The sequence below is a fragment of the Equus asinus genome, chromosome 2 (genome assembly GCF_041296235.1).
Source record: "Equus asinus isolate D_3611 breed Donkey chromosome 2, EquAss-T2T_v2, whole genome shotgun sequence".
Classification (NCBI taxonomy): Eukaryota; Metazoa; Chordata; class Mammalia; order Perissodactyla; family Equidae; genus Equus; species Equus asinus.
This window is the reverse complement of record NC_091791.1, coordinates 193,783,046-193,799,755: the sequence shown is the minus strand read 5'-3', so window position 1 is coordinate 193,799,755 and position 16,710 is coordinate 193,783,046. Positions and strand designations below refer to the sequence as shown.

Sequence of the window (16,710 nt, the reverse complement as noted above, 5' to 3'; positions counted from 1 at the left end):
AGCCATGGAAATGGGGCACTTTGGCTGGAGAAAGCAGAGGACAGCAGGCAAAGTGGACGGTTCCTGGGATGTCAAGCCAGTGCCCATAAAGCAGTTAAGCAAGTAGCTTCCTGGGCCTGGACGGGGGGGACGCTCTGGAAAGACCCACAGGAGCCAGGTGGCGAAGGGAAGCGAGCGGTGGGGCAGGAGGCAGGAGAGAGGAAGGAGGCCGAGTCCCGAACGGATTCCCGCAAAAGCGAGCTGCACGAAGCAGGCCCGCCGCCGCTCGGCGCAGCGTCTCACCCTCCTAACTCCCTAATACCGGGCGTCCCCTCACATCCCTCCTGGACTCGATTACGGGAGGTTGGGGGTATCACCACACACCGCCCTGCCCTTCTCCCCAAGGGCTGAGCACCGGGTGCGTGCACACGGCATCCTGGGAGTTGTAGTTCTGCAGCGGTACCCCAGGCATCCTGGGAGTTATAGTCCCGCAGACTTGCAAACGGCTGAGACCGGTTAATGGACTACAGCTGCCAGCATGCGCAGCGAGGGGCTCCACCTGCCGCCGCGCCACTCCGTGCGCCGAGGGCGGTTCCAGCACGCCCCGCGGAGGCCGGATGACCCCCAAGTCACGCCCACGTGACCCAGCGAGGCCCGGCGGGCCCAGAGCGGCGGGATTCGTTTTGATATCGTGGTCCTGCGTCTCCGCGAGACGCCGCTGGGGCGACTTGTCGCGGCGGAAGTTGGACTTCTCGCAGACAAGTGAGTGTCCCAGCGCCTCTTGCAGTTTACAGGAGTGGGCACGGTGCAACCTGCCCTCCATGTGCTCAGCGCGCCTGCCCCGCCCCCTGTCGTGTCGTGCCCCTCCCCCCTCCCCCCTCCCCCCTCCCCCCTCCCCCCTCCGCCCCTCCCCCCTCCCCCTCCCCCTCCCCCTCCCCCTCCCCCTCCCCTCCTCCCCCCTCCCCCCCTCCCAACAACCATCCGCCACGCCCCTCGCCACGCCCGCTGCCCTCAACCTTGTCCACCGCCTTCCCCCGCATCCCTCCCTCACCATGCCTGCCTCCTGCTGCACGACGCCCTCCCCTCCAGCACGCCACGCCCGCTCCACGCCCTGGCCCGTGGATGTGCGCAGTGGGGCAGGCGTCGCGCACGGAGGCAGGCGCCTAGGTTGGGGTGGGCTGACCAAGCCGGTGTGTGCTGAGACTGCCTGGAGACCAAATGGAAGCTCCCTGGTCTGTGTATGAAACCATGAATTCACTGCTAGAATGGAAATGCCGGTACTGGGAACCTGGAAGTTGCCTTTTCACTGCCGTCTTTCCCGCCATCCCCTCCATCCCTCTAGCTGCAAGGATCCTCCCTCTGGACCGGGTGGTCAGGCTCGCTCCAGAGCTGGCTTTGGACTCCGGCTGGCTGAACGGTCCACTCCTTGGTCAGACCTCTTGGAAGGACTGCCCCAGCCATGTTATAAAAGGAGGAAACGTCACAGTGGGCAGCCCCCATTCCTGCGTTAGACAGACAGGAAACAGGCGCACAGGTGAGTCACCGCCTAAGCTGTTTTGGGGGCCACACACACACCCCTTCTCTGATGCCCCACACAGGCTGGTTCACCGTTTCCTTATCCCACAGTGGGCCTCTTCCTGTAATTAACACAAGCAACAGGACCAGAAGTGCCCGGTGGTCCCCCCAAAATGGTAGGGAAGTTTGTGTAGGAGGGTGAAGAAACTTTCACATATTGAGGTATATGGGGTAACTATTCCAGTTCAAAACTGATTCAGCTTGGACTAGAAAGCCTGACTGATGGCCTGTCAAACATGCACTGTACATTGGCTTATTCATTAAAATAAAGAATACATACTTCCCCTCCTACACCCTATTGGTAATATCCTTGACAAAGAGAAATGGCAAGCAATAGGATATATTGGAGGATATGAGGAAGCCATTTGGTGTAAACCTACTTTGGCCTGACCTTCTTTTTCCAAAAGGGTCTGACGGTGGCTGTTGAGCATGCATTGTATATCTGCTTTAGACATTCCCTATGGCAAGAACAAAGGCCCTTGAGATAAAGGTGCAACTTCCCTCCCCCTCCCAACTTTGGCTTTCCTTAAAGATTAAGCATCTTTTCTTAGGCTAGGAACTGATTGCTCCACTCACCTGTGACCTCCCAGCTCAAGACAATAGACTTGCCTCCTGCTGCGCCCACCAAGATAGCAGACCCACTACCTGCTGTGTCCATCAAGTGCTGTGCCGACAGGGCAATCTTGTGACTATTGTAAAAGGGACATTTCAATCATATGTGAAACATCCTGTTTGGGGGTATGTAACCGCTCTGTATACCTCACTTCTTTGGTGCCCTTTCTTCCTTCGGGAAGAAAGGCGTCGGGCCATGGTCCTCACATTTTAGCTCGGAATAGACTCACCCAAATTTTCATTTATAGATTGATTATGGGTTATTTTCGTTGACACCCTATTAATAACACCCATATTAGTCCCTTTCCTGGCATCATGGTCATGTTGACCTGCTAATTTGCAACTGAATACCTCTTTGGAAATGTATCCCGGGTGTGTTCAATATATCTTTTGTTCTAAAAAGATGTAAGACTGTACTGAAACCCACCGCTTCTCCAGAACACCTTCTAAGGCCTTCCTGGGTTATAATCCTCACTCTGGCTCATGATAAACTCCCCCCAATTTTGATTTATAGGTTGGTTATGGATTATTTGCATCGACAAAGGTAATACACAACTTCAGCATTTCTGCTCTATAATAGGCTCCTTTAGAACCACTTTTAATATCTCTTTTTAAATACCCCTTTGGAACCACTTTTAATAATTTGTTGCTTTTGGGGGTTACACTGATGATTCTCTTAAGTCATTTTCCCATTTTGTTTCTCTGATAATTCCAAGTTCTGCATTGCTACCTGCTTGTCAAATGAGTATTGGCCACCCCAGTTCTGTGCAGAGAGGATGCAAAACAGCAGAGTATCTGTGGTGCAACTTTCTGGAGCATCAATTTTACTACAACGTTTGGAAGAAACAAAGTTAAGTAGTTTCCAAGGTAAGTAATTAAAATTTTAAAACCAAAACAAGACTGGAAGTCATCTGCCATTAATAACTGTCAGTAATTTGTGCCTGAAATGTCACACTTTCTCTGAAAAAATGCTAAGGAGAACCTGTTTTCTCTTATTTTAAATAGCAAAAATAATGACATTGCAAGTCCTGGAAAAACCCTACCAATTTCCTAAATCACAATATGACATCTAGATATAAGTTATAGATACCATGTTAGGATGTAAAATGCTTGAAATAGTCCTTCTTGGTCACCTTCCATTTATGTGCTTGTTAGCATGCAGTTGCTTTCGCAGCAGCAGTGGCTTCTCCTAGACCTGCAACATCAGATATTGTACATCTTGCTGATATTCCAAAGCTTTGCAGTGACTAGCATGATCAATGGCCTACCAATTGTATTTGGAAGCAACATGAAGCTTGTCTTGCAAACCATTTAGTTTAAAATGTTGTATTTTTTGAAGACTTGATGTAAAGTTTATATAAATATCAGCTGAAAGACGTACTGAGCAAGTAGCTGCTGTTTAGTTTAAGTATTAAAAACTAATGTCTTCTTCCAGGAGAACATTAACTGGGGACGTGTTCTGTGGGGTGTACCTGTATTATGAAAGGATGGCAAAAATCCCATTTATTTTAAAGATTCAAGTTGTAACTTTGCACAAAATTGGGCTGAGAAACCCTTTCAGGTTTCCTCCAGAGTTCTTTAGTCCTGTGTCTGTGATGACTCTTTGCCAACATCTGCATACAAAGACACCCTAAGGTTGTGCATTAAACAGACAGACATCCTCTGACCCCAGATTCCTCTCCAGTTACCATCGGCTTCTCTGCTCTGTTCAAGCGGCCTCTCCTCACGTTCTCTCCTGAACCGATTCCATTCCTGCTTCCTCCACTGCACTTCGCTGAAGTGGCTTGTAGCCAGGTCTCCAATGATTTCCGTTTTGCTCAATTCAAGGTTAAGTTCTTGTTCTTATCTCACTCTTTCAGCTGCATTCAACACAGATGATACAACTGAGCACTTCCTCCTTCCTGAAACACTTTCCTCTGGATTTCCCAGCCCCCTCCCCCTCACGCTATCTTCTTCCCCCTGCTCCTCCCCCACCAGATCTAGTAATCCTCACCCCCTTCTCTTTGCTCTGTGACCCCTCTTCTCAGAGAGATCCCATCCAGTCTCCCAGCTTTGAATGCCATCTGCTGGTCACCCCCAGGCCTGGGTTCTCTTCCCTGAGGGGAGCACCCAGGAGTCATCCTTGGCTCTTCCCTTCTCACCCCACACGCAGTCTCACAGCAAGTCCTGTTGGCTCTGCCTGCAGCGTGCATCCTGATTGCAGCTTCTCGCTGTCTCCATTTCTAGAACCCGGTTCAGCTGCCTTTCTCTCTTACTGGTCTCCTGCCAAGGACAGTCTCCTAACTGTCTCCCTGCTTCCTCTCTTGCCCTCCTCCAGCCATTCTTCACTCAGCATGCAGAGTGACCTCTTGAAAGCATGAAGAGCAAGGATATGCACCACCCACCTCCCCATTCAAACTCTGCCACTGCTTCTCATTGTGAGAGAATAAGAGCTTAGACAACCTGGCCCCTGCCTGCTCCTTCAGCCTCCTCTCCTACCTTCTTGTTGAGACTTACATGTGAGATGTTCTGGTATCTAGAACTGAAAGCAATCTTAACTCACAAATAGATATCAGATCATCGAATCTAGAGCAAAGGGCATAGAAGGAAAAGTTGAAGGGAGAATGAAAGGTGAGAATTTTTTAAGCGCCAGAAACTATGAACACATAACAGATCTGTATGAATATGCTCAAAAGAATGTGGTAACAAAGTTAAAAAAAAGTGTGTCAACAGACTTGCAAAGAAGTAGAAATACTTTTGACCATAATTTGCAAACAAAAACTACACTTAGTACACATTACATTTCCGGACGTAATGCAATACAATTAGAAATAACAGAAATAGAGAACTTCAAAATGTTCAGCTTTTTGGAAATGTTAAAATATTGTTGTAAATAAGTTAATTCTTGTGTGAGGGTTCATATCCACAAAACAATTACACTGCCTGTACACACACGAGCTTGCTGATGCATCCAGATATGTGCAGTGGTGGGGAAAGGACGAGCTCTCTGACCCAGAAGCTTCTGGAACAACAGGGCCTCTGCACACACGAGCTTGCTGATACATCCAGATGTGTGCAGTGGTAGGAAAGGATGAGCTCTCTGACCCAGAAGCTCCTGGAGTGACAGTGCCTGTGAACACATGAGCTCGCTGATGCGTCCAGATGTGTATAGTGGTGGGAAAGGAGCTCTCTGTCCAGAAGCTCTTGGAGCGCCAGTGCCTGTGCACACACGAGCTTGCTGATGCATCCAGATGTGTGCAGTGGTGGGAAAGGAGCTCTCTGTCCAGAAGCTCTTGGAGCGCCAGTGCCTGTGCACACACGAGCTTGCTGATGCGTCCAGATGTGTGCAGTGACGGGAAAGGAGCTCTCTGACCAGAAGCTCCTGGAACGACAGGGTCAGTGCACACACAAGCTTGCTGATGCATCCAGATGTGTGCAGTGGTGGGAAGGACGAGCTCTCTGACCTAGAAGCTCCTGGAGTGACAGGGTGATGTTCATCGGAACCCCAGCAACCCCCTGTGTCATTTACCATATTGTGACCAGTGGGAGCCGGGTGGAGGTGGCCGGGAACTGTAACTGTTACAGATGCTGGTCATAAACCCAAGGCCGCCTCCCTTGGTGCCTGCCCTTGACCCTGCTGTTGTTTCCTGCACTGGGGTTCCCGGAAGCCCCACCGCTGGACCTGTGCTGGTGGACAGGACCAGACTGCCCTCTGATGGCAGCAGTTTGAAAACTGGCACCAGCAGCTGCCATGGAAAAAAGTGATGGCCCAGGAGACTGTGTGACCCTCCCACGGAGGGATCAGGATCCCAGCAGGGCTCCCGGGCAGGGCTCAGAGCCCGTCTGCTTCCTGCCCTTTCTCCTCTGCTGCTCTCCTCTGACTGTGGGAGTCGGGGAAGCAAACAGTCATGAAAAATGGCACTTCTATTGGCTGTGTCTGTATGTGGAAGTGCACAAATGAAGGAAGATTTTAAAGCAGAACACAGAACAATTTGTGCTGTCTGATTAAAATCTGTCAGATATGTTCATTAACAAGTTTGGAAGAGAATTTGGAAATGGCTGAAATTTTTAATAAAGTTCATTCTTTTAGTTTGTTTGAATTTAAAAAGATACGTTTAGAAATAAATTTGGCCCATAAAAAAATTAAATCTTAGCTATCCAGAAATTCAAAGATCTAGAATAAGGTACTTCCCAAAGGTCTGTGTAACTCAGATTTTACTATAGCTTGAAAACTACTAATGTATAATGTAGCTGATGAAATAATACATATTCCCACAGAAAAGAGCAATAACTAATATATATAATAACATATATGATAATATAGCAATTGCAGCAATATATTAATTATATAACAATAATGGATCTATCAAAAATCGAACACCCATCATGAGTCAGGCACTGCAATAAGCACTTTATATTATCTCACAAGAATTCTCTCTGAGGCAGGTTTCACTGTCTTCAATTTAGAGGGTAATTAATAAGTAATACATAGAATTGAAGGAGAAACTATTTAGAACATGGAAGGCTGTCAAAAATAATGTGTTGAATGAAAAACTCAAGTTACGGAAGTACAGCACGTTTGTGGAAAGGTTTTTTTTGGCTGACGAAGATTGTCGCTGAGCTAACATCTGTGCCAGTCTTCCTCTATTTCGTATGTAGGCCACCACCACAGCATGGGTGATGAGTGGTGTGGGGTCCACATCCGGGGTCCAAACTGCAAACCCTGGGCAACCAAAGCAGAGCTCGTGGAACTTGACCACTGCACTGTGGGCCAGCCCCTAGAAAGTTTAAAACTTATAAAGTTAAACAGTGTTTACAGATACATACATATGTAGTAGAACTATAATGAAAGTCAAAGGAACAATCTATTTTTTCAACATCAAATGAGTGATTTTCCTGGGTGAGGAGGCAAAGGGTGGTGTTTCAGAAGGGCTGTGCGGACGGCTTTAAAGGTGGTGATGAAGCGTGATTTATTAAGAAGGTGATAGGTAAAGGGCGTTTATGTTATCTTTCTTTATACCATATGTATGATTTTGTATAAAATAGTTCATAATTTTTTTAATTTTAAGCAGCTTTATTGACATAACACTCACATGTATTACCATTTGTTCATTTAAAGTGTACAGTTCAGTGGATTTTCGTATACTCGTGTGTGTGCAACCAACACCACAGTCGACGTTAAAACATTTTTGTCACCTCAGGAAGGAACCTTGCACCCTTTAGCTGTCACCTTCCCACGCCCCCGGCCCCGCCCTGAGCAACCACTCATCTATTTCTGTGTCTGTAGTTTCCCTGTACTGGGCATTTATATAAACGGAATCCTATGACACATGGGCTTCTGCGACTGGCTCCACTCACTCAGTGTAACGTCTTCAAGGTCCGTCCAAGTTGTGGCGTGTCAGCGCTTCATTCCTCTTTATGACCAACAACAGTTCAAAAAAATTTACCTTGAATGCTGGTGCTTGAGGAGAAGTGGTTTAATCAGAAGGAAAGGAGGAGGCAGGAGACTCTGGATCCCTGAAGGACCATCACTGGAGGAGGCGGCAGGACTCTCATTCCAGAATGGGGCTGAATGTTCACAAAACAGAAACGAAGTTGTGGGGTGAGTTACTGTTTCCCAAGTGAGTGTATGAAGCAGAGAGTGGAAGAAGAGTTATTTTACTCGGGAAAAGGGACAAAACTGATGAAAGAAAGGTACAGTGGTGGCAGGAAGAGGGAGGAGGTCTGCGTGGAACAGGACGGACGGGGAGCAGTGAAAGCAGAGTACGAAGGGTGAGCACAGCTTGGAGACGGACTCGGGAAGGGAGGAAGTGATGAGGTGAGAACATCAGGCCGTCAGTCTTCTGAATTTCCAGCTCCTGGAGTCACTGGCCCTGGGGCCTGTTACTGCCTCACAGGTGGGAGCTGGGCTGAGGGGATGAAGCTAATGCTCAGGGAGGAAGTCGGTGCACAGGCAGCATCAACGTGTGCTAGAAGTTCACAGCATGAGGCGTGGAAATTTAGGGAGGACCTGTGTCTGGCCTTCACACGCATTTAAGCACCAATCACATGCATACACGTCTCTGAGCATGTCTGTGTAACTCAAGAGACGAAACTTTAGACAAGAGAAAGAGGAAATCAGTGCTTAGGGGGTGCCTGCTGTTTGCCAAGTAGCTTGTAACCAACATGGCCCTGAATCTGGCATCCTGTGTGCAATGGGTATCTGTACAAGTTAGCTATTGCTGCCTAACAACCCACCCCAAAATTTAGCTCACGGCTGCGCTGGTCAGCAGTTTAGGCTGAGCTCAGCTGGGCTCCTTCGTGTCTGTGTGGCCAGCTGCTGACAGGGGGATTCTGCTTCTGGGAGTGAGCTGGCTACTGACTGGGCATCTCAGTCCTCCTCCCCACAGCATCTCATCCTCCAGCAGGCTAACATGGGCTTGTTCTCATGGAGATGGCAGAATTCTGAAAGAAAAGGCAGAAGCATGCAAGACCTTTGGGCCCAGCCTGAAGCAGGCACATTGTCATACCCACTGCATTCCATTGGCCAGAGCAGATAAGGGCGGCCTGCATGCAAGGTTTGGGGAGCAGATTCTGCCTGTTGATGGGAGCAGCTGTAAAACCACATTGCAAAGGGCATGGATGCAGGAGGTGTGGAGAATGGCTGACGTTTTTGCAATCAGTGTTGTTATGCCTTTTCTTGCAGATGAGGTCTATATAGCTGTTCCAAGTCGAGTAACTCATCCAAAGCCCCACAGCTACTGAGGGGCTGCTCTGGGACGCAGCATCAACTCCACCCGACTCCAGAGCCACCCGCCACCAGAGCACCCTCCTCCTGCAGCTTCCCTCATCTCCCAGGCTCTGGGGAGGGGTGCTTCTGCAGTGGAAGCAGAGTTCCCTTGAGATTCACGTCCATCTAGCACTCTTCACCATTGGGAATTATCCCCTCGAGAGAATGCGGAGACATTTAGGAAAGATTTGGCATAGTTTAGGGAAATAGCAGAGGGCTGAGTTTAGGAAACCAAAGCCCAACATTATATATTTTTTATTTATAATCATGGGAGAAACTTGAAAACACATCTAATGCACTCCACATGTCTGCAAATTCTTTTCATCCCTTTAGGTATTTGTAGGCTATTCATGATTTTCAACACAGACTAAGTCAAACTACCGTGCCTGGAACAAGCTCTTACTCTGAGAGCAATAGACGTAAAGACAGACCTGCGAGGAGACGTTTCCCCCTGCTGCCATTTAGCCAGACAGCTGAGTGAGTCTGAAGCAGTCCTTTGATATCAGCAAAGCTTGAGCTGGTGTCTAAGACCCCAACTGAGACGCTACAGTGGGGCCAGTCTCATAGCCCACACGTGGACTCACGCAGCTGGTGCTTCCCCAACCCCCAGTCAGTGGTTCTTGCCCCTGACTGCACATTAGAATCACTTGGGGCTTTTACAGTCCCCCACACCCATGTGGCAACAGACCAGTTAAGTCAGCATCCCTGAGTGGGCCCTGGGCGTCAGTATTTTTAAAGCTTTCTAGGTGATTGCAGTGCACAGCCAAGGCTGAAACCTCTGCCTCAAGCCAGCATCTTTTGGTGAGTGGGTTACAAATGATTTCTCTAATAAATGTGGGAATGTTTGTCGCTGAGCTGGAGCCTTCAGTCTCACCTGCATCACCTACTCACGGCCCTTTGCAGGAACCAACCCCTGTGCCTCATTTTGTTCCTCATTCACCCTGGTCCCACAGGTCTGAGTACATGCTGTGCCTGCGGCACTGTACTAGCTGCCGTGGCCTTGGTGAGCTTCACTGTGGGGGTGGACTTTGCTGGAAAAAACTTGCATCATAATAACTCAAAACCATGCCACTTACCAAATTGAGTCAAAAATAGAAAGACCCAGGGGGTCACGCAAGGGTGAGGACATTGGTAGATACTTTGGAAATTAAAATCCATCCTGATGTCAGGAATGAACATGTTCCACTTTAAAATGAAATGAAACAACACACTAATGTTATTCTGAAATGTCGAATGTAGAATTTTTGGACAAATATGTAGGATCTAAATTTTTTATTGATGTAGACCCTGCCTACAGAAATCTAGGCAGAAATCATTCCTGTGGAGCTGGAGGGTTATGGCAGTGGATGCACGTGTGTAACCAAGAACTAGAAGCAGCTTCACTCATGCCCCCCACCATCACTTTCCCCCGCCCTCCTCCCCAAAGGTACCAACATCTCACCAGCTAACACTGTAGGTCAGTTTTCTTTTTATAGAAGTGTTTTATTACAGAAAATTATGAACTTATACATAATAAAATAGCACAGTAGACCTGTCACTCAGCTTCAACAACTACTATTCATCTGCCATTTCTGTTTCATCTGTACTTCAACCCATTCCCCACCCTTCGCTTTATTGTGTTTTAGGTTTTTTTTGTGAGGCAAAATGTACATACATTGAAAGGCACAGATCTCAACTGTACAGTTTTGACAAGTAAATACACCATATACCTTCACCCCTTTTAAGAATAGAATATTTCCATTATCCCCAGAAAAGACCCCCGTGTTCCTTCGCAGACAATTTTTCCCTCCCCCAGAGGCAGCCACTGTTCTGACGTTTTCCACTCTAGGTTCATTTAGGCTGAAATGATATGTGGATTATTTTACGTCTAGCTTGCCTCGCTCAGCATCACATTTATGAGACTTGCCCACCATGTGTGTCAGCATTGGCTCCTTGGTATGGGTGAGGACCGTTCTGCTGTGTGACTGTCCACAGCTTTCCTATGGATGGACACCTGGGTTATTTCCTTTGTGAACATTCTTGTACAAATACTTTTCTGTATTCTATTTCATTCCTTTATTAGCATTTAAGTCAACTCCTTTGCATAGTTTTAGTGGCTGCTCCAGAATCAAGATATGTGTCTTTAACGTAGCACAATCTGCTTGGAGTTAATAGTGTCCTAGTTTCATCAATGTCAAAATGGAGAGCCCTGCCACAGAACAGAGCATCGACCTCCTTCTACCCTTCGTGCTATTGTCGGCATGAATTCCACATCCACCTATGTTTTAATCCCACAATACAGTGTTAAATTCTTTCCTTAAATAGTCATAGGTCTTTTAAAGAAATTAAGAGAAAAATGTTATAGTAAATATTTGGAGGGAGATACTTTGAGGTTCTGCAAATACACAGTTTCTCCTTTAAATTTCACCCACAGTTTTGCATTCATCAATGAATCTTGCCTAAGGTAGGACACAGGACTTATTTTAAAATTCGGTATACTACAGTCATTTTAAAATATTGTGCCAGGTGGTCTAAGCCCAAATTATGGAAGAGTTACCTTCTATCATCCTGTTTATGAGTTGGTTGGTAGCCGCACATTTTTAATAGAAGTAACGTGTAGCAGAATGTTTGGAAATCGATCAGGCCCCAGTGTAACTGAATCAGCACTCTGCTGCCCTGGAACTTGCCCACCACATGTAACAGGACCATTCTGGAAAGAGGTTCGGACCTCACAGCCTGAAGGCAGCACCAGGGATTTCCCCTCCCTCTGACTTCTCAGCCAGGGCACTCCCTCTGTTCAAGGCCAATGGCGTGACATTCACCATGGCTGCCCTCCTCCGCACGAGTTGACTGGGGAAGGTTCATAAGGCCCTGTCTGGGGCAATAGGGGAAGAGAAGAGCTCTTTAGCACAGAACTTGGCTCCTCTGCAGGAAGTAAACTTCTCCATGATTGACCACCCAGTTCACAGCAGAAGGTTCTAAGCCATGTGGCTGTGGTGGAAAGATGTTCACCAGGAGAATGGTTCACAAGTTGTCATTGGTACCACAATAGGATTCCTAACTCAATGTGAGCCATAACATCTTGAAAGCCAATAAGGATAAAACAGGAGGCACCAGGACACCATAGGTACACCGTCGTCAGTTATGGCTTAAAATTAGAGTCACAGTGATGAACAGATGTAGACTTAGTATTTCCGGAGGAGTGATGGACCAGAGGGAACAACTTAGGACACTGAAGCAGAGATTGCCCATGGCAGTCAGAGCTCAGCCAGAACCTGGGTCTCCTGAATCTCAAGCTGTTAGTCTTTCGTGACATGATATTGCCAATGAAGAGCCTGATTCAAGGCACCTATTATGTTAAAAGAAAAAAAAAGAGAAAAGCGGACCTCCTTCCCCTGTATTATTCATGTTTTATGTCCAGTTCGCCTCCCTCAGCATCACATCTGTGAGATTCACCCATGAAGTGTGTGTCAGCATCTGCTCCTGAGCACAACTGAGGAGTGTTCTGCTGTGTGAATGCCCCACAGCTTCCCCACTGATGACACGTGGGTTATTTCCTCTGTGAACATTGGTCCCCTTTAGACCAGAGCAATGGGATCACAAAATACTTCATTGCCAAAGGCCCACTCCTAAGTGAGTGAGGAGGGTGGTCTCAAAGACAAGAGGCTTGGGTTACAGAGACTTGCACTTCCCAAATACCTCTCAGCACTTTACTCCTTACTTGAGACTCTGTTTTCTAGAGGATCTAGGCTAAGAAAATTGATACTAGAAATGGGATATAGAACTGAACCTTGGGAAAGTATTTTGGAATTGGGTTGGTCATTTGTTTGAAAACAATTGTTTGTGATAAGTTAGGAGGATGTACCAGGAGCTGCATCTGTACTGCCACCTTGTGTCACAGAGTACCTACTTCTGCCTGATTCTGTCCAATCAGCTTTGTCAGTTAGTGTTGAGGCTGTCCATTCTCACCAAAACATACTGTGTCCCTGAGCTTACCTTGTCCATATCATTGCATAGATGTGGTCCACACATTACATGTCAGGAATGGAAGAAGATGACGAAGCAGACACTAGCCATGGGCGGTTGGTAGTCTTCCCTCACTGACAGCTTAGTGCTGAGGCAGCATCTACTGTCTCCCTGGTCCTAGAAATGCAAGGTCCATCTTTCTACTCCCTATTTGATTGGCATCTACTGGGGTGTGCTTCTGGTCTTGTCTCTTCCAGCATGAGTACCACTTTTTCTCTTTGCCAAGAATAAGAATGTGAGTATGCTAATTATTATGAGTATACATGGAAACTTACTCCCGTGTCCAACTAATGGGACAAATAAAATGGCCTATGAATCTTGTTTGCTAAGACATGGCCTGAAATTAAAGTTCCTTTTATGGCCACTCATCACTGAACCTCAGCATCTGAAATGACACAGATTTTATGTACAAGTGAATTAAGTTAATAAGTTCATTCCTCAAAAGGAGCCCAATTCATAAAATTCTAAAATCTGTCTTAATGACCAACATTAAGGCCAAGAATTCTAATTTTCAAGTAAAGAACTGAGTCTCAATCTCAGACTGATCATAATTAGCAAAGTCTAATGGAATCCATTTCCCAGCCTTATCTTGATGGAGATTACCTTCTCTACGTTCTCAAAGCTGCCATCTGTAGTAATAGTGAGTTAGCAAGATGCAGGGAAGCTCAACCAGAGCATTAAAAGACAATTTCAAGTACCCTAAGGGCCTGTCAGCATCTTCTGTCCGTTCCCAAGTTTCTAAAAGATCCACAGGTCTTGAAGGCAGGCTGTTCTTTCTTAGATGCAACCAGGCCTTCTTTTCAAAATTGTGAGGTGAGTCATCGAATCACTTAATGTTCAAGTTATAGTCCTCAAAGCTCCCTTAGTAGCCACTAACCCCCCAAATGTTTGTAATTTCTGTGATTAGTAGGTCAAGTCCAATCAGCAATGGTGTATACTTTTCAGGGTTGGTGCTCAGCAAGTGCTTAGTCACTATCCCCCTATATTTCATAGAAGTGGGGAATGTCAGTATTTATCCAGAGACGTCTTAAACCTGCACACCGTGAGGAAGCTAGCACCCATAACAGCTTTGCTGTGCTTTTTTAGCATCTTATTGAAGACATCATGGTATTTAAATAAAATAATAACAACACTTCAAGGAAATTCATATCTCCAAGTTAAAATTAATACAATTGAGGACATGAATAAATTGCATGAGGCAGTGGTACAGGAGGCTGTGGTTGGGATTTTGTTTGTTTGCTTGTTTGTCCTCACTAGCTATTGGGTGTCTGCTAAAATCACTTACATCCAGCATTGTCCACTGATTCCCGAGTAAAGAGCCTGAGGCATCTTTAACTCAGGGTGTGATGCATTCATTCACTTTACTGCAACTCTATTTTGTCTGATTCTTTTTCCTGCACCACCACCAATAGTGGTTATATATGCACATAGAGTACAGGTCATGGAGATTCCACTGCTAACTTGCAGATTTTCAATGTGCTGCTTCGACTTCTTGTTTCCAGGCAATATGTATCCCTAGAGTTCTCCCCAAATGTCCAGAGTTCACTCAGCTCTATCCTGTGTTCCTCACGGACAGAGAAACCGTTTCTTCTGGTTTGGGGTTTCTTCCATAGGTTTTCCTCCCATTCTGAACACATTGGCTCCCAGCTCAGTTTTTAGGCTTTGAAATTGGGAATACTCCAAATACTCTAGATATGAGAGAAATTGGAGATAATGACTCGCTTCTCTGTTCTGCCACTCTTGCATCAGTACACAGAACTGAAAAGGAAGGGTATCCAGTTGTCGGGTGTCGTCCTGCTGCTGACAGTGTTGAGCCAGCACTTAAAGAATAACATTGGAATTCATTGCAATCAGAAATATCTACACCTCTGAGCTCTTTCTGTGTCTGGCATATAAGTGTGGCAGTATCTACCTGCTGAACACTGCTATTATTTGTTAAGGAAATTCCAATGAAATGATACCATTACACAGATATGAAGAGGTTCCAGACCTTAGCAGAAAGAGAGAGAGAGAGGGAGAGAAGAGGAGAGAAGAGAAGAGAAAGTAAAGAAAGGAAAATAAAGCCAAATCTAAATCTGGAGCTGTCACCTATGTTTTTCAAAGAACTAATACTGCCATCTGCAGCCACAGTTTTCTCCCTGTCACCATACTGCTTCGCTGTCCGGGTGCATGACAACTGACTGAGGTGGTGCACCTTGAGTGTCTCCCCGGGGCCATTCAAAGGGAAATCACACTGCTATTGAAACTCACATCTGTCTTGATATATTCTCATGGGCACTGGTAGGTTTGGACCTTGAACAGTGTCATTTGCCTTCTAGGGAATGTTTTCTTACCCTCTCCCAGCTTGCCTTCAGCTTTAATAACCAAAAGAAGTTGTGGGAAGAGGGGGAGCAATCATACTCTAATTACACTTAGAGCAATTTACTTCGTAAAGCTTGATCCTGAAACTGATCCAAACAAGATTTGGACTCATTTCCCGATTGCATAGATTTTCAGGTTGTAAAGACACTTTTCCCCCTAGCATTCTGGAAAGTGACTAAGACATCAGCTAGAACTGCCCTCCTGCCCTCTGCTCACTAGAATGCCCACTTGGAAGCGTTTACACATCCTGCCACAGTCCCGGGCTTGTTTGTTTACATTTGCTTTGGTTTGGCCTGGAGAGCTCAAGTACAGAGTTGTCTGCCTCTGACACTTCTGTCTCTAGCAACAACTCAGTAACACACTTGGGTCACAGGTCAAAGGTCCCTGACCTGATGCTGGGTAGGATTTTGATCATGGTTTCTCCCAGTAAAGGGCACATAAGTATCCTGATGCTGAGATGCACTCGTCTGCTGACTGGAAGTATTTTCCGACTGCTCCAGGTCACTTGCATCAGGCTCTCTCCTTTATAGGCTACCTCAGAAATGTCGAAGAAAATAATCCATAACCAATCTGTAAATGAAAATTTGGGTGAGTCTATTCTGAGCTAAAATGTGAGGACCATGGCCGGGGGCCTTTCTTCCCGAAGGAAGAAAGGGCAACAAAGAAGTGAGGTATACAGAGTGGTTACATACCCCCAAACAGGATGTTTCACATATGATTGAAATGTTCCTCCCACAATAGTCACGAGATTGTCCTGATGGACACAGCAGGTAGTGGGTCTGCTCTCTCGGAGGGGAGGGCATAGCAGGAGGCAAGTCTATTGTCTCGAGCTGGGTGGTCACAGGTGAGTGCAGCAATCAGTTCCTAGCCTAAGGAAAGATGCTTAATCCTTAAAGAAATGCCAACATTAGGAGGGGGAGGGAAGTTGCACCTTTATCTCAAGGGCCTTTGCTCTTGCCATAGGGAATCTCTAAAGCAGATATACAATGCATGCTTAACGGCCTCAGTCAGGCCCTTTTGGAAAGACAAGGTCAGGCCGAATTAGGTTTACACAAAATGGCTTCCTCATATTCTCCAATATATCCTATTACTTGCCATTTCTATTTGTCAGAAAGAAAAACCAATCACTTTCACTGGACCCCAGACTAGTTCCCAAGAGACTGTGTCAACAGGCCAGCACACAAAGTAGATCACTAATTGCAATGCAATGGCTCCCTCTGGTGCAGCCTTCCTAAGAACCCATGTCTACCCAGGTTTTAGTGAAGTTTTCCACATCCTATAGATCCTATTCACAGCTAGAATTACTCCTGTCACCAAAAGTATGAGACTCAAGTCAATCTGTATCCCTATGCATTATTCTTCTACCGGCCTGGTGCTAAAGAAGCGGGAGAGAGAGATTTAATTCTAGCTTAGAGGTCCTGTTATGCCTG

At 46.4% G+C, this 16,710-nt stretch overlaps 2 long non-coding RNA genes across 8 annotated transcripts in view; one reads left to right on the top strand and one right to left on the bottom strand.

Annotated features, from left to right (window-relative positions):
• The first annotated feature begins 487 nt into the window (after positions 1-487).
• Positions 488-7,200, top strand: LOC139044568 (uncharacterized). 7 transcript variants are annotated; one of them, XR_011501616.1, is made up of 6 exons: positions 500-741; positions 1,322-1,513; positions 2,106-2,292; positions 2,883-3,033; positions 3,851-3,993; positions 4,484-7,200. It is a non-coding gene; the product is annotated as an uncharacterized lncRNA (long non-coding RNA). The 7 variants fall into 7 exon arrangements; XR_011501614.1 differs by having other exon boundaries at positions 488-741; positions 2,883-3,993; XR_011501615.1 differs by adding an exon at positions 2,681-2,710 and having other exon boundaries at positions 507-741; positions 2,883-7,200.
• LOC139044569 (uncharacterized) overlaps positions 2,775-16,710 on the bottom strand; it is a 35,594-nt gene continuing 21,658 nt past the window's right edge. Inside the window, exon 3 of the long non-coding RNA XR_011501617.1 lies at positions 2,775-7,713. This is a non-coding gene — a long non-coding RNA (uncharacterized lncRNA). The remainder of the gene's footprint in view (positions 7,714-16,710) is intronic.